Genomic DNA, 22,360 nt, shown 5'->3' with positions numbered 1-22,360 from the left:
CCACCCACTCCAAACACTCTCCAGTCCAAGGGACTCCCACTAGGAATCTTGGGCACTCTTTCTCCTAAGACAACAGGAACAGACTGGTCTGTGTTTAAGGGTTAAGTAATTCATTAGCAGTAAAATTAGGATAGAGACCAGGGTTGCCAGATGGAGATCTTCCAGTTGGACCCTCTGATTAGTTATAAAACTCGCCTACCAGACAGCCTCGCCCGGAAGCTCTAGCAAGGCAAGACAGATGGGCAATTCCTCACCTCTATGAAAACCAGTTCTCATTCCAAGACGAGGAATGAAGGTGGGAATAAGCCATTACTTTTAATGAGAAAATTCTTCACTGCCTCCATACATATGCTGGAAATACACAGGGTGGGTCATAAAAGGAAAAAAGACTTTAAAGGACCCAACTCTTAACTCTTGGTGCTGTGGCCATTAGCTGTCTGCAGCCGTAATGGTGGGGTAACAACTCCAGCAGACTTCCCACTCTAATTACAGCAGGCGCAGAGCGAGCAGCAGACCCTCCCACTGACCTGCCTCTCCCTAACCCCAAAGCTGATCCTCAGGAGAAAGGGCTGCTCCGGGTCGGCCAACCCAGGCCTGCGACTCCTAATCATCTGCGATGCACCACTCAGTATTAATTGCGGAATTCTCCAGAATATGCTAACTCTCAAGTGCTAAACGATGGGAAGATATTTTAACCACACAGCTAGAGTTTCCACTGAGCAAGAAGGATGCTGGGAAAACCATATGCTGGCAGCCTGGCGTTTTAATGGGCAATTGTTACGCTGAGACACAATGTGGAGAACACTTCTGACGGGCCCAGGGTTTCAGGCCACAACCCCATCACTTCCATATGCTACAGGCATGTTCACGCTGCTTATCCTGAAGCCAGGCACGCCCACTGAAACCATATCCTTGTGCTGGGAAATACACAGGCCTTGGAAAAATCACAGCTGTGCAGAAAAAGGCAGGCAGGCACAGACAGACACAGAAACACAACACAGTGAGGAATAAGCAAGAACACAAAACCTAAACCAACTAGGTACCCCTGACACCCCGGAGGCTCCCTTTCTTGGCTCCCCTTCTTGCTCCAGCTTCCTCCCCACCCCCCTTTTTTTTTGCATAGTGTGAGATTCCAGAACCTATCTCAGGATACAAAACTTTAGACAGTGAAATATTAGTATCACTCCTTAGGCATCAGGTTTATACAAACAGAAGCTGCCCGACTTCCAGGAGGCAGACACCCTGTAACAACCAGGAAGACGACAATCCAATTCCCACAGCCCTTTAGGAATGTTCAAAACTGCCAACCACTCTCCTCTCCCTTACAAAGCCCCAGGGCATAAACAAACTCACTTCCCATGCAGAGGCAAACACTGACTACTGCTGTGTCATGGGGTTGACTGGTGCTCATCCTTTCACAGCGGGTAGCTGGACACAGACAAACTGCAACTCCCTGGCCCTCAAGCGCTCCCCATCCAGATGACAAAACAAAAACGTGGCTAAAGCAAGACAGCCAGCAGCAGAGAGACTCAGGGCACCTCCACACGGCAGACTATGAACACGGACGAGCGACAGTTAGAAACCACAGGTACAGGATGCGCACAACGCCCAAGAGAGTAGAGCCTGGTAACTGGGCTCTGACGCTGAGGAAAACAGCAGTATCTGGAGAGGAAGACCAGTCTAGTGCTGGCAACCACTGGGGTAGAGTCTCCTCAAATATCTAAGTGGTTTGTTTGTTCGTTTGTTTTGGAGGTTCACAGCAGTTTCCCTCTGGGAGGGGGTTTGCAGAAGACCACAGAGCCATGCAGAAGTATTTTTCCACAAGGAAAACATTCCACTTTGGAGCAGGTGTCAAGGGGCTCTAGTGGCCAACTGCATTACTTGTGAAATCTGGTTTGTCTTCTCCTTTGTGTCTGCTCCCCTGATCTTTTGTTTCTTCCCTTATATTTCCACTGAGGCATGTCTGTAATAAGCATTTATCTGGCACTTGCAATGGCTAATGAACTCTGTGTGTTGTGTTGTGTTGTGCATACAAGAACCTAAATTTATCCAAGCAAGATTTCTGATAGGTGGTGAGCTGTCCGAGGAGGCTTAGGGGAGCTGCCTTCAAGAACACTGAAGCTTGTGTGTGGCACCCAGGCATTACCCACTGACTATTCCAACCTGTCCTAAGCCCTCAGGGCTGGGTGTGGAGTTGCAATCCAGTCCCAGACCTTGACTCCCAAAGGCTCTCTCATAAAGGTAAGATGCACACATGTCCATTATCTACCTTCCTTCACTCCTAGTCCTTTACTGGCCCTTAACCCCTCTATACCATTCTTGTTGTGCCCTTAACTGCCTAGCTCCCTAACAAATTCCTACCCCAAGCCGCAAGCCTGTAACACACTGTAGTTCCATTCAGGCAGTCCAGTATTCCCAGAATTCCCTTCTCTTAATGTTCCCCGTGAATCAATCCCTTTCTGTTGGGGATTGGCCTGGTGCTATGTATTTTAATGTTAATTACTGGTCCCCAAGATCTTGTCCCTGTGCAGACATTTTTAGGGCATATTCTCACCTGTACCTGACATTGTTGTATAAACCTTGCTCCACCTAATTAAAAGCTGATTGGTTGATTTAAAAAAAAAATGAAGCTTGGGATTTGGTAGAAGAAAGGAAGATGGAGTTTGGGGGTTCGAAGGCTGGGGTCAAAGGACCACAAGGAAGAGGGGAAGAAAGGATCAGAGGAGAAGAAAACAGACCAGTGCCATGGGCTAGCATGGGAAAGACACACATGGCCAGATCAGCGTGGGTGGAGGAGGTAGGGAACATTAATAAGGATTTTTGGACCATGGATGGGAGGTAACTTGAGATTGGGGCTAGGAGGTAAAGTTAGAGGGTTGCTATCAGGCAAAGGCTATTTTATGAAATACAGCAGGTGTCTATGTCTTCATTCGATTGATAGCAGATTAGATAATACCGCTGTAATAATTACAGCCTAATAATAAACATTTATTAGACCATAGCTTTTACATTTACCACAACACTCTTATCACCCAGGTCTTGCTCCCCATTACGTTGCCTGACATACCTGGTCCTTAACAGGTTATGTTCCTGACACATCAGGCTGCCTGCAGACTCACTGGAGAGGAGTTTAGTCGTCACAGTCTCTGAAATTTCACTAGTTTGGCACATCTGTGAACGTAAATGTGAGGTGGAGGCTTTCCTTCCACATCCAACTGGCGCCCCCAAGCCCTGGAACTATCCCAGTTGAGCCATGAAGCTCGGAAATAGGCCACCTCCCTGAGTAAAGGCTCTTATCTGCACTTTAAAGACCTTTTCCTCGTGTGGGTCCTGGAATGCTCTTTTGAGTTTCTCCGAGTGTGAGCGCAAATCTTCCACTGGACTGTTGGCCTTATTCATCCCCAAACTGTTCCAGCTGCTCCAAAGTCCACAGGAGCCACCTTGGAAAGACCAGGCTAGCTCACAAAACCCCGTTGTCTCCTCTTTATTTCATGACAGAAATGAAATCATCCTGAACATGTCCATACTCAAGCTCTAGAATAGGTGACTCGTTTACACGCACTGGAAGAGACTACATAATCCCAAATTCAGACGCTGAAATGGGCAGAGTGTTCTGGGTGAGCCAATGTGAGGATCTGAAGAGCTGCCATCATAGAAATGGAGATGTGATGGCAGAGGGAAGGGGGAGGGAGACTTGGCTGACCGGAGAATGATTCACATTCACTTATTTGACTTGAAGATGGAAGAGGAAAGAGCTACTGAGCCAGAGTGTGTGTAGCCCCTACAAGTTGGGCCAGGCAAGGGATGGACTCTCCCCACAGCATCCAGAAAAAGCCAGTGCTGCCAACACTGAATTCAGTAGCTTGACTCATTTACTACAAGAATTTTGTGTTATCTTGTGCCATGAAGTTCAAGGTAATTTTTAGAATACCAAGTAGAAGCTGTCTACATGCTGAATGGAGGAGGGGAAGAATAGGAAAGGAGAAAGAAAGAAGGAAGGAAGGACATGACTGTTTATAGGGATGGTAGAAGAGAAAATTTATTGTAGATATGAGGGAGAGCAAAAGTCAGAGGTAGGGACATCTAAGAGAGTCCTGAGCCAGGCTTTATGAGGAGAGGAGCGAGGGAAGCCAGGAGAGTAAAGGGTGAACAGACAAAAGACCAACATGGCTGGATTATACGGAAAGGACAGCTGGGGGAAGGGCGAGCTTAGGGTAGGGGCAGGGTATGCCAGCCTCTAGACAGGTAGACCCCGTAACAGGGACCGAAGGACTCTGGGAGAACTTGGCGGCCAGGTCCACTTTGATGTGTTAAATATGAACCTTAGTTAGCCTTTAGTCCTGGGTTTGAGACCTAGCACGTGAATGTTCTAACCACAGAACAGATGAACTGAATCTCAAGGTAGCACACACAGCATGTGCCAGTGTGGTAGGGTCTCTCCTCCTGTACCCACAACTAATCACTGTCACCTGGCTTCAGGCAGACGGGGAACATTGATCCCTCACAGCCGGGCCTTGGAATACTGCCATCTCAGAGATGAGCTTCTGTGGGTCTGCCTGGGCTCATCTGGAGTTAAGAGGAGGGAGTTTAGGCTTATCAGATGTGCACTTAGGGTCATTGCCCTGTCACTGTGTGACCTTAGGCAGCTTTCTGAACTTCCCTTAACTACAGAACCAAAGAACAAAGCTCTTTGAAAGGACTAGTACAGGACTCAGGAGGCGACAGATACCAAGTGTTCAGTATTGCATCTGACATAAAACTCAAGAAATGCCCATCAACGGCAGGGACCTGAGCTGCAGACAGGTGCTGAGAGATGTATGAGGAGACAGGGAAGCAGGGGCTGCTCTTAAAACTCTCATCTTCCTGCCTGGGCACAGCCTCTTTGTGCTGGGATTACAATGTGGGGCTGGGATAGATGTGTTTTTAAAAAGAAAAGGGGGAGGGGCATATCTTAGTTCTTTTGTATGAATGCCCTTGAATTTCCACTCCAGGTCTGTACTGTGTCATCTGTTCACTGTCACCAGCTTTCTTAAGGTTTCTTAGCTGACTTGAATGAATGGGAACATTCTTGGCCTTTTTTGTCTTGGCTGGCCTGGAACTGGCTGCAGAGAGATCCATCTGCCCTCTGCCTTTGCTGAGATTAAGGGTGTGCATCACCATGCCCAGTCAAGCTTTTTTTTTTTTTTTTGAGACAGGGTCCCTATCCCAGGCAGACCTCAAACTCTATTTAGTGCGAGATGGCTCAGAGCTAATCTTCTTGCCCCTTGCTGCTGAGTGCTAGAATTATAGGCAATGTCTCAACACCCAGTACTCTATAACTGAGCTACACTGCAAGTCCCCTGAATGTAATTCTGTTTAGGCCTCACCATGTGGCCTGCTTTCTTTCGAAAGGAGGGGGATGTCATATTTACAGTACAGCCCTCCTTAAATATGCTCTAAATGGCAGTTAAGCCATCAGAGATGGACCCAAAATTCTGCCCTGGGACATTAGTCTTCAGGTAGGTCTGAACACTGCGACAACCTCTGGAAACTGACCATGGCAGGACCTTGAGTGGGAGGTATTCTACCTTACAGCTACCGTTCTGTATTCAAGCTTTTGCTTCTTGACTTATGGTTAGACCATGGTATGGTAGAGGATTTTTGCATCTTACGTTTTGTTCCTTTTTTAGAGCAGTACAGAATTATCTCCCTGCCTCTTCCTGCCTGGGTAAATGTTTTCTCCATCAAGTTCTCATTTGCTGCTTCCGCCCCGCTTATACTTTAGTGCCCCAACCAAAGGAAATTTCACAGCGGAGCTCCAGGCACTGGGGCCTGGCTTCTTAGCTAGCTCCCTTTGGAACAAATTAAAAGCTACCGTTAGTGCAGCAAGTAGGGGAGGTTAATTAACTAAGAATGTAGCACCCTGAGGCCACAGCATTGGCATTTATAGGTTTTGAATAACAGGCAACAAACAAGTACTTTAATTCTCAGCTCATTAAATATCAAAATGGTGTATTGGCTAAAAGCTCAGGACTGTTTCCTAGAGACCAGTTTTCAAAGCTGTTGACCAGCTCTGTGAGTAGCCCATAAATCACCATGGAACACCAAGTGAGGTTTGTGTATGTATTTTTTGGCCTAGTCGTGCATTTATTTATTTAGGTAGAAAACATATCTACCAAGGGCCGCCTGTGTGTCAAGCCCAGGAATGAGATAGGGTTTTGGGGGGTTGGAGATTTAGCTCAGTGGTAGAGTGCTTGCCTAGCAAGCGTAAGGCCCTGGGTTCAGTCCTCAGCTCTGTAAAGAAAAAAAAAAGAGAGAGATTTTTGTATTTGCTTTTTCCTAGAGGAAGAATATGCTGATCTCTGCCTCTCCTTTCCACTCCAATTTTTGCATTTTTCAGAGATGGAGCTCCCACTGCAAGTATCAGCAGAACATATGTCTTTACTTATTGGTCAGCATCCTCCCGCCACCTTGCCCTGACCTGCCACCTCTGTGAGCCTGCTCTAGTTGGAGCCCAGGAAAATACAGGCACACCTAGCAACTACTGAAAACTAAAGCCAACTCCATTTTACTGTCCACAGCATTATCTCCACCTTGACTTTCCAGGGTGACAATGAGAGCAAAAGATGGTGGGAAACTGTGAGGCCAGAAATGGACAAATGGACAACACCAACAAATGCGGGCGGGGTGAGGGTCATGCAGAGAGTGGCTTATGTGGCTATACTAGTTCAAATGGTTTTATAAACAAAGACAGATCGAACTCACTTCAGTGCAAACCTTTAACAACAAGAGAGAGAGAGAGAGAGAGGGGAAGAAAGGGAGGGAGGGAGGGAGAGAGAAAGAGAAAGAAAGAAAGAAAGAAAGAAAGAAAGAAAGAAAGAAAGAAAGAAAGAAAGAACTAGCTAAGGCAGAGAAGCCCCAGGTGATGTAAGCTAAGGAGAATGCTGGTGAGAACAAAACACAAGGAAAATGAATCAGAAAGCCAGCCCACGCCTGGATCTGCTCAAGACACATTCTCCCCACATTCCTGAGCGCTATTCTCTCACCCTGCATAGATCCAACGGCTTCAGAAGGATGCCAGCAGTCTGGCTTGGGAGGTAAGGTCTTGGATGTCCAGCAAGGAGCACATGAGCTCTGAGAGAGAAAACCTCGGGGTTCCCACTAGCAATTACTTCATCAGGCCCCCAAAGGCCTGAAGATCTTAAGCTAATTAAAGATATTTGCTTGGGGAGGTAGGAAATCACTAGTCCAAAGCATGGTCTGTGCACCAGACCAAAGCCGTAATCATGATTCATCTCTGACGTGCTGCTAATCAGAACACACGTGTTCCTAATTTCACGCTCACCAAAGGAAAGCTGAAGGAACAATTATTTCTGAGCTCCAGCATGGAGCTGACACATGCCAGTTACCATGTGTCCCTCTTATCAAACTCAAGTCTCTTGTTTTCATCCAGATTCCACATCACTATCCCCACCCTGCACCCACCCTTCCACCACTCTATTAGATGAAGATAACCTTGGTGTCAAGACATTTACACAAGCTGACTCTCAGTTATCTCATATCTAAGTAACGGGAGACCCAACGAGATTTATGTTTTAAAATTCTTTACTTGCTTCAAGATTTTGTCTTGCTTTGATGCTGAAATAGACTTGTATAAAGCAGAGACAAAAACATACATGTATGCATACGCACACACTTCACAGAAAAAGAGACACACACATAAGCCAGCTTCCTACTGTGCTTAAAAACAGAATGCAAGGCCAGCACGATAGTTCATGTCTATAATCTCAGTACTTGGGAGCCTTAAGTGGACTGCTATGAATTCAAGGCCAGCCTAAGACAAACAGTGAGTTCCAAGCCAGTCACAGCTGCAAAGAAGATCCTACTTCAGATAAACACACACACACACACATGTTCATAAAAAAGTAAAAACAAAGGCCTACAAAGATGACTCAGTGGTTGAAGAGCCCCTGCTCCAGGGGATCCAACGCCCTCTTCTGGCTTCGGTGGGCATAGCGCATGCTTGTCTAAACACAGAGACATGCACACACATAAAAACAGAACAATGTTCCACTGCCTGCCTGGTTTTCACAAAGCCCTCGGAAGCCCCTTCTCCAGGAACTTTGCTACGGATCTCGGCTGTGTGTTGCATGGCTGTTACAAACACACAGACTGTTACATTTTTCCAGTTCTGAAAATGTCAAAGGCAGGCTATAAAACATGCCTCTGGGACGGAGGGCCAGACCTTTTCCTCTGCTTTGCCCCATTCCCCCAACTGAAATGAGAAACTCATGTTAGACAGCCGGCATCTTCAAGGTAAAAGGCAGGCTATCTGAAGCTAGAAACGCGTACACAGCCAGCTCATAGACGGAGATTAAACAGTTTTTGTAAACAGTACAGAGACGCAAATATCCAGCCCCCGAATTACCCACCCAGCAAATCAGCTAGTAGATCATTCTCACTTAGCTGTGAAAGGAACAAAGACTACAATCCACAAGCTCAAGAAAGTCTCTTCCTAGAGTGCAAAACAGTGATTAGACAATGGTGAAAAACTTTAAGCTATAAACATGATTGTTATGCTTAAGCTGAGAGGAAATGTTCAGCTCAAAACCTAACTACTAATAAAAGCCTTAGGACCACACAGGAAGCAGCGTGCCTAGCTGTACCCACTTCAAACACAGTTTCTGAAGGCAGGAGGGGTCTCCAGTGCTGTGTCACATCTGGAATTCCGCTTCCACAGCACAAACGCCTGAGAAATGGGAGACTGTGATGTTGCCATGGGAACGTGGCCTCCTCCTTCTATACAGGTCCCCAGCATGTCCTTCTTCATACATACTTCCTCCAAAGTATGGCAAGGGTGGAAGCCACCCTCTTAGATTTTGTTGCTAACTGAAGTATCATAGGTTATGTCACAAAACAAGGTGACTGACCACCTTTGCAAGATGGTTAGATCTGTCCCCATGGTGGTCCTGAACTGAAAAACCTTAAACTATGAGTGGGAAGCGACAAGTTAAGGTCACGCTCCTTTTCTGAAATCTATGGCTTTCTCCAGCCCCGTTTCACTAGGAAAGAGACAGGCTTCAAGCGTTCTTATTCCCAGCCTACAAAATCCCACTGACTCAGCCCGAGCTCGGATCGCTGGCCACGGGGCCAGGGTCACCCAGACCAGGGCTCTAGCTGGCAGCCCTAATCAGAGCCCTGCAGGCTATCACTTCTGGTGCCTGAGGACTCTGCTGAACTTGAGAGGAAGGGACCACCTTTCAAGAAGCCTATCAGCAGTCCAATCTCCACAGAAACACTTTTGACAAGTTCAGCAGGTTCCAAGCAATCCTTTAGGCCTCCCAGGAGGCCCAGATCCAAAGCCATGATTAGACACAAAAAAATCCAGAGAACCTACTAGAAATTAAGCATCCCCTGGGCATCTCCACTCCTGGAACACAAACTTCCAACTGCTCCCTCTAGACATGTTTCCTAAACCCACCTGCACCTTCATCTGAAGAGTGAAGTCCCAATTGGATGGCTATGGATGCTCCCTTCATTCCTCATTCCGCCAGAAGCCTGCCTTCCTGGGATCTTAACTGGCTCAAAACTTCATCTCAGAGAGGCATCTCCCCGGCAATTCTGACTATAATTTCCCACCTAAACTAGACTGACACTTCTTGTACGAGTCTGCTCTGCAGGATCTGGCCTTTCCTACTCGATCTTCTGCAGAAGGGGCAAGAAAGCAGCTAGTTTGGACGGGCAGATAAAAGTCTGGTTCTCCAAACAGCCCTCAGACTCACGGGTGACACTGAAAACCTGGCCTCCAGATGAACCATTTGCATCTAATCTTTTAGATACCACTTCCTAAAACCTGCCCCTGAGAATCTGTGTCGGTGAGGGAAGGAGCCAGCCCACAAGGGCCCCTCCCACACGCACCCCCCAAAAAACCCAGGAAGTCAGCATCTCAGGCTCCAGGTGTTAACACTTAAGAGCATCCTGCCCAGCCCCCTCCAGCTGCAGGCTGGCCGCCTGGGAGCCGGACACAGCAATTAGGCCCTTCCCCGGCTGGGCGCCTTTGTCCCCTCACTAACATCATTAGCGTCTGACTTCCTGTGTACAACTGGGCCTGAGGGGGGCGGGGCAAATGCCGGCTGACCTGGGCAGGGCATTAGACTTCCTTTGTCAAAGACCCTCAAATGTTAACAAGCCTGTGAACAAGGCTCTCCTCCCAGAGGCCTCCCCTCAGTCCCTGCTCCAACCATTCTGAGGAATTCATGACAGTTTCTCTCCAGCTGTGGGAATCAGCCTCACTTGAGAGAAATACCAAGTCTCAAAGCTCAAAGAGTAAGCCAGGAGCCTCCAACGGTCCTTCTGATCTTCATTCCTTTAAAGCCTTTCCGCTGGAAACATGCGCTTGCCTAGTTCCCACAGGTTATAAGGACTGAGCAAAGGTGGCAGCGCTCAGCCAACCCAGAGCCCAGGTTAAAAGACCACAAGGACCATTCACAGGTGGAGTCCCAGACTCTACCTTGACTCTACCTTGAGTTTGAGTCTCAAGACAGTTTGTATACTAGTCCCAGGCTTGCTAAACGCTGTAATCTTGTTATCTTTCCATTATTAAAATCCTCTCTGTCAAAAAAAAAAAAAAAAAAAAAAAAAAAACCTCTCTGTCCTCCTAATGAAGAATTTCAGCTTTTTTACTTGGGGGAAATGGATCTTTGGAAATTTAATAAAAATCTGTGGTGTGCACCCTGCCCCATGTCCGACTGCTGGAGACTCCATTTCCTGGTAATAACACCAACCGTGTCTACTAAATAAAACCATGATTTTACTTTTCTAACAACAGCAAAATTTAAATGGAAAGGCAAGTCATTGGAGGTATGAAATCCATTTTAAGTAGGGCTCTTGATTAAGACTGTTTCAACTCAGTAATTGAAGACTTTGCAAAATGCCGGGGAATCGCCAAGCACACAAAGTAACATCATCAAAGGTAACAACTATTTACGTGGTTTCAGGATAAGCTCCTGAGAGGGCCTCTGTCACAGAGGTGCCAAGTCATGTCTGAGCTCAGGTTCAGTTAAATCAAGTTTAAAAGTAAGCTACAACGAGCTAATTTCTATTCCATTTTTAAATTTTTTAATCCAGTATAAGGAAGAAAATATCCATATTATCCAAGGATGGAGAAAACCGTTGATTTTCTCAGTCCTATTAAACTGCCTTTACAGAGCATGTTTGTTTTTGTTTGTTTTTTGTGGTTGACCTATAAACCAGGCTAGGTTTTAGCTATATTTTCAAATATTTGTTTAAGTGGCACTATGAGGGATAACCTGAAACTCCAAAACTCCATGCTATACAAATTGTGATTCTTTCTTATGCCAGCAGTAATGAGAGAAAATCAAGTGTTAAAACTAAGATGCTAGTACACAGCAAAGAGAACCACTATGGCAGGATGCCAAGTCTCTTTTTACTTTATTTCAATGGGTGCTGCAAATTTTGATGGGTAAGTGAATTTACCACTGTTGCGATTTTCACTTTTTGACAACTGATTTTTAAATGGTAGGCAATCGGAAGGATAAACTCTAACACTGAGGACCCCAACTTTAAGTCTCCTTAGGCTCTTGGATGGAAGCCAGCTGTCTGCCCTTAAACTACAAGCAATAAATCTAGAAAATTTTCTTCGTAAGTTCCCAGTGATACCACATGGAATTTCCATTAAATCACACACATGCAACCGCACACACAGTGACACATCAATTAAATCACTGTAGATAGTTAGGCTAAGAAATAATTGGGTTTGCCAAGTAATCAGATCTGTTTTAATTTCCCTCAACAGCCAATGAGTCCTTCTGAGAAGGATTTAAAAAAAAAAAAGTATTAAAATGAAGTATTGACCTGGATGCTTTTACATTTAAATAAATTTAGGGGTAGAGGACGAAATGCCATTTCCAGGCATGAAGCTTTCGCTGCAATTCCTCTCCTAGGCATCCGGCATAATAATTGCTACCAAGAGGTCAACTGCAAAGCAAATTTCCGAGGCCTCCGACAAGGCAGAAGGAACTGCAGGCAGGAACGTACTATTCCCCTGATGGAACAGTTCCAGCATTGATTGTAAGTGTCCACTTTTCTATAGGGCAAAGGCAGAGAAACCTCTCTCTCTCTCTCTCTCTCTCTCTCTTTCATACACACACACACACACACACACACAGAGAGAGCTTTTTTGCTTCTCCATGCATCTGTCTCCTTCAATACAGAGTTCCCATGGAAAATGTTTACAAAAATCAAAGCCTGCAACATTTTGTCATAAATTTACTGTGAAGCAACGGCTTGCCAAAAAGGATTAAAAGCAGTGTAAAAAAAATTTTTTTGGAAAAACATGTTTTTTATGTCAATGGTTCAAGCTAGAGTAATTTCAAAGTCAGAATGGAGAGCTGGATAGAGGTAAGGCCACACTGCGAGGTGAGCTGTCCTGCTTCTGGAACAAGGCATAGCAGATCCAACGCTTTGGAACCGGAAGTTGGGACGCATCAGTCTCCTCTATGCTACTTCTTCTCTGGGACAGGTTACTCAAGACTTCAAATAGAGAAATAACAACAAGAACCTAAAAAGGAGAGTTAGGGCCACTAGGCCAAATTCTTTTTAAGGCACAGTCAACTGTGACCATTCACCAATACTTCCTGTGAAAGGGAAGCATCATTATTAAGAAGTGGCTGAGCCACCCCCTTTCTTGATCTAAAGAATACTGTATCCCTGGAAAGCTCAGACAGACAACATATCAATGCTGCACTACACATGAACTGTTGATACTGGGTAGGCTGTCTTCTGGTGTGGGCATCCGGAATGTCACCGTGAAGGGTAACCAAATTACTGTAATTTATCCTATGTGTTTCTTTAAAATTACATAAATGTAAGGGATTTTACGAGGAGGTGACTGGTTTCATGTAACAGAACTGTGTAAAATTAAAAGGTAAACTGTCAAACCCAGGAAGCAGGCTGACAATGCCCTCCCTCCTTCACAGTGATCGCATTTCAGCCACGGGTCCCAGAGGGTCTGTGCAGGCAAGGGGAAACAGCACAGTGGGTTAATTCTACAGAATAAGCTGGGGACAGAAAATAATTAAACCATTGAACCAGGCTGGCCCCCAATCCAGATTAGATTAGAGACAAGAAACGGAGCCTGGGCATGGAAGGAAAGAGTGGCCTGCACTTATAACTTTCTTTGGTTTTTCAAGACAGCCTTGGCTGTCCTGGACTCCTTTTGCATATCAGGCTGGCCTGGAATTCAGAGATCCACCTGCCTCTGCCTTCCCTAATGCTGGGATTACAGGCGTGCGCCATCGCTCCCAAAGCATTTCCATTGTATGTTCAAGAAAGTCAACTCAACCTTACAGAAGACCTCAGCAAAGGCTCCGGCATATATCAGCCAGGTGTCTCAAGAGTGTCCAGTGTGCTTCGGCAGCAGCAAGTCATTCTACATGAAAGTAAGTATCAACATACCTTCTGTCCTCCAGGACTTTCAATCCGCTTTGGAAAACAAAGACTACTTACTTGATGCTACACTTTCTGGAATTACACAGTGTGTAATTACACACACACACGCAAGCACGTGATCATGTGCCCTGTGTGTGAAGGCCAGAGTTGGCTATCATTCATCTTCTTTTATCACTCTACCGTATCTTTTAAGACGGGCTCTCTCACTGAACCTGGAACTCACTTGTTGGTCATACTGGCTGCTAGTGAGCTCTGGGGATCCATGTCCCACACCCGCAAGGATACGGATACTTGGGACCCAGCCAAGGTTTCTATGTGGGTGATGCAAATGCATTAGATCTTCACGCTTGCACGGCAGGATTTTCCCTTAGACTTAGTCACTTCCATGGGTCCTTTTTTAAGGAAATTTTTCATAAAGCAGCTATAGAATGGGAAAAATGTAGCAATAGTAACATCATTAAAATATATTAAATATATTTTTTATTTTAATTTTTATTTTTTAAAAGATGTATTTATTTATTTATGTATTTATTATGTATACAGTGTTCTGCAGGTATACCTGCAGGCCAGAAGACGGCACCAGATCTCATTATAGATGGTTGTGAGCCACCATGTGGTTGCTAGAATTGAACTCAGGACCTCTGGAAGAACAGCTAGTGCTCTTAACCTCTGAGCCACCTCTCCAGCCCTAAATATATTTTAAATGTAGTATTAGAAGGCAAAACTTCCTTAAGGACAGATGAGCCAATACATCAGAAGTATAAAAATAGGAGGTCTAAAAAACAAAAGTTTGAGGTTGCTAGAACTACCCGTAGAGCATACAGAAAGCAAAATAGGATTAAAATTAAAAATAATGAAGTTATAGATAAAATAATGTCAAGATGAATGTTTTAACTACCTTTGTGATTCTCCCAGCTTCCTAAACTTTAATTGTTCATTTGTTTTGTTTTGATACAAAGTTTCACAGTGTAGCCCTGGCTGGCCTGGAACTCAGACCTGCCTGCCTCTGCCCCTCAAGCAACGTAATTAATGAATGTAAAGGCATGCACCATCATACCCAGCTCTTTAAACTTCTTAACCCTCTGAGGGTTGAGAAAAAACACGGCAGGAATAAAAGGTTTCTGAACATGGAATAACAAAAAAGTAACTCAAGAAGAACAACTGTGACACCCCGGTGTTTTCAGCACCCGGTGCTGCCTCAGAGACAGCCTTGGCTGTGACCACAACACAAACTCTGCTCCCCACACCATCAGCCACACAACTGGAGGGAGCCACAGGGAACTCTTGGCTCAGAATACAGACTATGTGCATTGCGATGCTTTTACTGCTCTTGATTTCCTGGTTGTTTGGTTGTTGGTTTTTCTGTTTTGCTTTGGTTTTTGGTTTTTCAAGACAGGGTTTCTTTCTCTATGTAGTCCTGGCTTTCTAGACCAGGCTGGCCTCAAACTCAGAGATTCACCTGCCTCTGTCTCCCCCAGTGCTGGGATTACAGGGCTTGTGCTACCACACCTGCCTTCTTTAGAAGCTTTTGGCTTTTTTTTAGAGACTTAATTATCAAAAACAATGACTTTTAATGTTTTCCTACTGGGATAACCCAGCACCCTGCATATACTAACAAACCACTCAATCTACTGAACTGCACTCAATCTACTGAACTGCATCCCCAGACTCTGAGATTTTTATTATTTATGAATAATTTTAAAAGCACATCACTTTCGAGTGGGCTGTCCCAGAAGCAGAAAGACACACACAGTATATACTCACTCATATAGACATATAATATAGGATACACCTAAAGAAACTAATCAAGAAGGAGGACTCTGGCTAAAATGTTCAATCCCCATCCTGAAAGGCAGAGGATGGACATCAGAAGATGAAGAAAACAGGAAACAAGTTAGGAACCTGCCACAGAAGGCCTCTGAAAGGCTCTGCCCTGCAGACTATCAAAGCAGATGCTGAGACTTATGGCCAACTGTTGGGCAGAGTGCATGGAATCTTATGAAAGAAGTGGGAAATAATAAGATCTGGAGAGGACAGGAGCTCCACAAGGAGAGCAACAGAACCAAAAAATTTGAAAACAGGGGTCTTTCCAGAGACTCATACTCTAACCAAGTACCATGCCTGGAGATAACCTAGAACCCCTGCACAGATGTAGCCCATGGCAGTTCAGTGTCCAAGTTGGTCCCATAGTAATGAGAACAGGGACTGCCTCTGACATAAACTGATTGGCCTGCTCTTTGATCACCTCCCCTTGAGGGGAGAGCAGCCTTACCAGGCCACAGAAGATGACAATGCAGCCACTGCTGATGAGATGTGATAGACTAGGATCAGAAGGAAGGAGAGGAGGACCTCCCCTATCAGTGGACTCGGGGAGGGGCATGCGTGAAGAATGGGGAGGAAAGCTGGGATTGGGAGGGGATGAGGGAGGGGTTTATGGGGGATACAAAGTGAATAAAGTGTAATTAATAAAAGTTAAAAAAAATTAAATGTAATTTTTTTAAAAGTACATCAGTTTCATCAGCATGCAAATCTTTTTTAATAAACAGTAAATTACATATATACTAAAAATGTTTTAAAATAAACTTCCTTATGATTTATTATCAATAAGTGTTTAACGCACCTAATTTAATTCCTTTCCTACTTTCATGCATGTGGGTACACACGTGTAAGTGTGTGTGGGTTGAAACCCACAGTTGGTAGCAGGAATCACTCTCAATGATTCTTCTGCCTTATTCATTGAGGCAGAGTCTCTCACTCAAACCCCGATTGTTTTTTGTTGTTGTTGTTGTTGTTGTTGTTGTTTGGTTCTTCTAGACAGGGTTTCTCTGTGTACCTCTGGCTGTCCTGGAACTCACTTTGTAAAACTTTGCTGGTTCACCTGCTGGCTGCTTTGTAGAGCTGCTTTCAGCTCACAAGCCCAGCAAGCAGCAAAACTCCAATCTCCATGATATGGTAGACACAGAAACCCAAGTCACCATGCTCCCCAAGATTTCGCTGAATAAATGACCAAGAGTTCTTGAGATTCTTTCTTTAAAACAAAACCATCCAGGAAATGTAAAGGCAACCAACATCTACTAGTTCTAAACTCCCCCACTGCCTTGGAGTCCAGGCTGACCCTGAACTTGCAGCAAAACTTCTGCCTCAGTTTTCTTAGTCTAGACTTACAGGCAGGCCATGTCACTCAGCTGAACAAGATCATCTTTTAACCTAATACTTCCTAAAACCAAGTAGTCTGAAAAATTAGTATTCAAAACAACTGAACCATAATATAACTATTTTTTAGAACCCAAAGACAAATACAAGTTCAAATGTTTAACTAGAGAACTCTCAACATGACCCAAAGTTAACTGAATTTCCATTATGAAAATGGGACTTTTGCAAGGGTACCAATAAAGGTATTGATTTTCAGATCACCTTGCTTTGGACACTCTTCTGTTAAGCTCCCATCATAAATATTAATAAATGCTCTGCCACTGCCCTGAGGAGGCTTACTGGCTCAACCTTGACAGCATGGCCAAAACGCAGAGAAGAAAGCTGAAAAGTGGTCATCCCTAAAATGTGGTTCATCCCTAAGATCTGCAGGAGCACTCCACCTCTAGAGCTCATTTCAGGGACCCAGGCTCAGGCTAGGGAAAGAACCATGAAGCAGTAACATCCTGACAGTGATTGTCTCCAATTAGCATGGCAGGTAACACAGAGCTATGACCCTTAACTGTATCACTGTGGTAATTCTGACAGGTACAATTTCCAAGACATAATTTTTAAGACCATTAAAAAAACTAAACAAGCCAGACAGTGGCGGGACACACCTTTAATCCCAGCGCTTGAGAGGCAGAGGCAGGAGGATCTCCTGTGAATTCAAGGCCAGCCTGGTCTACAAAGAGAGTTCCAGAACAGCCAAACCCTGTCTCAGAAAAGGAAACAAACAAAAACAAAAAACAAACAAACAAACAAAACAAAAAAAAAAAACCTCTGCAATGGCCAGTTTGACCAGAGTCATGTTTCCCCAAACAGCAACCACTCACTAAAATACCTTTTGTAATTGTTCAGCATTTACCTAATACTGATGGGGGGAGCAGGAGCGGGGGTGGGCACGGACGGATGACAACTCATCAACCCTGCTTTCTTAGCTCTTCGTGACAATGATAAGCTTCTAGAAAACTCAGCTAAGAACACAAACATTTTCTGGGAAGGGGAAGCTGGACTCCATCTCCCACTGCAGGCCTCCAGGCTCTCAGATCTGGAACAGTCTTACATAATTCTATCTATAGTGTTCACAGAAAGGGCTTTAGGAGAGAGCAAGTCTACAAGAGCTCCGGCACCATGGCCTTAAGTCCAATAGCTGTAGAAATTAGAAAAAGTCATCTCCCAAAGGGGCACACAGAAGCCTTGCTCCACAGCATGCACTGGGGTAGGGACTGGAGAGGTGGGAAAACCAAAGGCCAATCAGACTTTCAGCATGTCCCAAGGACTTTACAATGGTTTGGACAGTGTTTGGGCCTGACTAAGGGTTCTCAAACCACTGCAGCTTCTTTCTCTACTGTCTCAGCAGAACATGCAAGCACAGGACTTACAGACAAAGGAATTGTTTTGGTTTTTTGCTTGGAAAACTGGGAACCAATACATTCCTTCTGGGAATTTAGGGTAAGTTTTACAAAAACAGTGTCCAGATGTGCTTAAAATTTCAGTCTGTTCTCCTCTTTTGGTGAGGAGCGGAGGGGGAAAACAAAGGGTGGGAGAAACATTTTATTAAAAACTGAAACAGTTATTAGATTTTCTTGGCTCACGCACTAACCAGCTCTCTGCTGACAAATGAGGCAGGAGCACCTGAGGCAGAACTCAGCCGGCAATTCTGTCAGGGCACAGGGAGGCCAGGCCTGACCAGCATAGCACCACCAGCCAGGGGACAGGTAGCCTGCTTCCTTCCATAATGTCCTTAGCGGCAACCCAGATGATAGTGAAATGGGGGAGAAGGCATACTCAGGAGGTAAAAAAGAAAAAAAAATCCCTCAAGAAAAGAGCCACCACCTGTGGAATACACAGAACTGCTTTGTCAACACGGCATCCCAGCTTTAAACGGGTGTGGGGGGTGTCCTTAGGAGTTAAACCTTCCTCAACTTAATGGTTTCTTTCCTAGAGATACAGTCTATTCGGACGCTTGCCTTCATTTTGAAAAGGTGTTGCTGGCTTTGTGTACTGAAGGTAAAAGGGTGTTTGAAACAGAACATAAATAAGGCAGTCAGAGAGTCAGACATATATTATGAATAAAAAGATAATCTTAATAATAGTTTACATTATCACAAACCCAAGTTTATAGCAACAGCTAAGCCTCTCAAAGTGCACGGCAGCTGCTCCTTCAGCAGAGGGAAATGGTATGTCAAAAATGTGACCTACCTTCAAGCTTGTTTAACTCCCTGTCAGCCACTGCTTCCTTCCGCCACCTTACACTTGGAAGGGGCAGGGGAAGGACCCTTACTGAAGCCTGATTCGCCAAGGCTAAGGACTGTCTCACTACCCAGAAGGCACTTACTTATCTATTCTATCTGGACAATCTCGACCAAGGCTAAATCAGGACCTGGGGCAAAAAGGTCCACGAGGATCAGGAAGCAGCACCAGAGGTACCTTCCCCCTGCTTTCCCAGAGTCAGAGGGCTGCCATCTCCAGGATGGACCATCTCAAGTCCTTTCCCAAAGCAGGCAGGGAGCAGGGAGACAGCTTCTCGAAAATCTAGGAGCACTCAGATCCAGGCTTCACATGCTGCTAAAAACACAAATCCCACATAATCCCTTTAAACTGAAGTCCTAAGTTTTCAGTGCTAACCCAGGTCCACAGTGCACCCAAGATGTATAGACTCTTGGTACGGATGGCCATATACCCAAGGCTAAAGACATAGGGCTAGGGGACAGTTTCACATTTCCAAACCAGAGCACAGGGCTACAATTAAAGCCTCCTGATTCTGTACCTCCTGGGGTGGGAGGTACAGAAACAGAAACCGGTACCTGTGTTGTTCTCCTTTTCCCGTTCTCACAGATAGAAGACCACCCCAGATGGTCTCACCAAAAGCAAAAGTGGCCTAAGTGTCAACCAGCCCCAGAGCTCCTCATGATGAGGGACCCTTCCTTTGCTCTTAGCATCCTGGCAAAAAAAAAACACAGGAATGCTTTCTGCTTGGCGGATGAGGCACAATCCACAAGTCAAAGAAGAGGAGCTTCGAAATCATAGGAGGCTCAGGGTAGGCCATGTGGTATTTGAGCTGAGGGTGCTCCAAGGTACAAGCTGCAGGCTTCCAAGCATAACTTGCATCTTTTTGCAGAGAACTAATAAGCTGTTTGACTATGCTATGGCCACAGGTGAAAATACTGCTGGAAATCCACCACTTCCTTTCCAGGACCGCTTGTCATCAACCCTGCATAAACTCAGAGCTTCCAGAGGGCATGACCCCTGGAGACAAGGCTCTCCCATCAGACGAGCCTTGTTGGTGCTTTTGAGCCCCAGGCTCTGTTATCAGGTGAGGCTGGCCTTCTGGTCATAATGAGCAACCTCTTTACTAACACTTGCCATCACTTCCTCCCGTGGCCTGTGTCACAGAACCCTCTGGATGCGTCCATCTGGCTGGCTTTATATTATTGCTGCAAACCTTCACTTTGCCTTATTCAAAAATACCTCCACTTTTCTCTTCTCTCTCTGCCTGTTGCCCTCAGTTTTCACTTTCTGTGTACTGGAGTCCAGATCTGCTCACTAAGAATTTCAGCCTGAGACTCTGTAGAGGAGAGGGGTTACTGTTGCAAGATTCTTTCAAAAGTATTCTTTTCCTATGCAGGATTATTCCCAAGGGACCCATGAAAGTACAGTTCAGCCATCTCTTAAGAAGTGTGGGCTCTTGACCTGGGGAAAAATGCACAGGATGTAGCTAAATAAGGGAAAGAAAGGAGAAACTGTAGGTGATTAAGTGGGTGCTCTGCTGGGATTCTTCCCATTCCTGTAACCAAAACGGGTGTGCTCTGCCCGATTCATATTGGGGTTCCGGGGAAAGACCCAATGTTTAGCACAGGTAAGGAAACGATGGGGGGAGGGGGGGAAGGTTTGCAAGCACCTGTGTGTGTGTGTGTGTGTGTGTGTGTGTGTGTGTGTGTGTGTGTGTGTTTGTGTGTGTATAACCTAAAATTTTAGCTTTCTCAATTAGAAGACAGCTTGGTATAAATGGGGAAGGGGAAAACAAACAAAACCACTATTCAGTTCTGTAATCAGCACTGTGGATTAGCTGGTCAGTTTTTATCTACAGCTGCCTTTCTGCTGCCCTTCCACAACACCCCAAACCCCTCCAACCCTGAAAGCTGCTGATAGAAAGAGCCAGGCCTCCTGGGCTGTCAGCACCTGGGTGTGACTCAGCGCTTAAGGGGTCAGGGAGAGGCAGTGTCACTGCTTACGCATTCCTTGACTGGTTGGGCCCTAAAAATTCATGGCCCAGAAAACTGAATGGCTTTATCCATCATTAACAGTGTCAACATTAAAAACCCAAAGATGAGAGGGACCAAATGAGGGGACCGCGTAGAATTCCCACCAAAATACTTATATTCAAATTTTTTTTTATAATTTGCTGTTAAGTCAGGAAGACTCAGTTTTTTTTTGTTTTTTTGTTTGTTTGTTTGTTTGTTTGTTGGTTTGTTTTTGGTTGGTTTTGGTTTGGGGTTTTGTTTGTTTGGCTGGGTAGGGTCTGACTTTTCTTCTCCTTCCTTGCTTCTTTTCCTTTCTCTTTCTTAATTTCTTTCTTTCTTTCTCTCATCTTTTCAAACAAGGTCTTTACCTGGCCTGGAATTTGTAGTCATCCTCCAGTCTCTGCCCTAATGAGAACTGAGATACAGGCATAGGCCACCATACATAGCTAGTAATGTTATTTCAAAGCTCTCATAGCCAGCCCTTTAAACCCAGCATCTGGGAGACAGAGGCAGGTGGATCTGAGTTCCGGGCCAGACTGGTCTACAGAGTGAGTTCCAGGACAGCCAGAGCTACACATAGGAACCCTGTCTTGTGAAGAAAAAAAAAAGGGGGGGGGGTCTTATTCACTTAAGCATCTTCCCCAAAATTCTCAACTAAGCAACTTCTCATCCATACTTAACTCTAATGGTGCCAGTCACTAAAACACACTCAGAAGGTGATCATCAGTCCTCTTGGGCAGGCAAGGTGGCTCAGCAGATAATGACCCTTGTCATGACGGCCTAAAAAGTCCAGTTCCTAGAACCCACAGCTGATGAAAGGGAACTGATTCCTACAATTCACTCTTTGACCTCCCCATGTGTGTTGTGACTCACAAGTACCCACACTTAAGCATGTACATCACACACATACTCAATAATAAATAAAAATTTAAGTTATAAAAGACTTAAAAAATCCAAAAACATTGAAAAGAAAAAAAAATTAAATCACACCTTCATTAATAAGACCATCGAATAAAATAAGGAGCCATTAAAAAAAGAATAGGGGCCAAAGAGATGGCTCAGCAGTTAAGAGCTGCTCTTCCAGAGGTCCAGAGTTCAAGTCCCACACACTACATGGTGGCTGACAACTATCTGTAATAAGATCTGAGTCCCTCTTCTGGCATGCATGAAGACAGAGTGCGCGCGCGCACAGACACACACACGTGTATGAGTGTGTGTATATGTGTGTGTAAAAATATATATACACACACATTAAATTTTTTAAAAAGAAACAATAAATGTCAATAGGTTTTTTGGTTGTTTTTTTTTTTTTGAGGGGGGGGAGTAGTTTTTTGAAACATCGTTTCTCTGGTTAGCCTTGAACTCACAGAGATCCGCCTGCCCCCAAGTGCAGGGATTAAAGGTGTGCCCCCACTACTCCTAGCCTAAATGTCAATGTCTTTACCATAGAGAAAAGTAGCACATGACAAGAATGG

At 45.0% G+C, this 22,360-nt stretch overlaps 1 protein-coding gene across 2 annotated transcripts in view; it reads right to left on the bottom strand.

Moving 5' to 3' along the window:
• Positions 1 to 22,360, bottom strand: part of Il17rd (interleukin 17 receptor D) — a 67,902-nt gene that overhangs the window by 27,482 nt on the left and 18,060 nt on the right. The gene's annotated exons all lie outside the window — the stretch shown is intronic.

Source organism: Meriones unguiculatus, chromosome 9 (genome assembly GCF_030254825.1).
Source record: "Meriones unguiculatus strain TT.TT164.6M chromosome 9, Bangor_MerUng_6.1, whole genome shotgun sequence".
NCBI classification, from domain to species: Eukaryota; Metazoa; Chordata; class Mammalia; order Rodentia; family Muridae; genus Meriones; species Meriones unguiculatus.
This window is presented reverse-complemented; position numbering and strand designations above follow the sequence as displayed.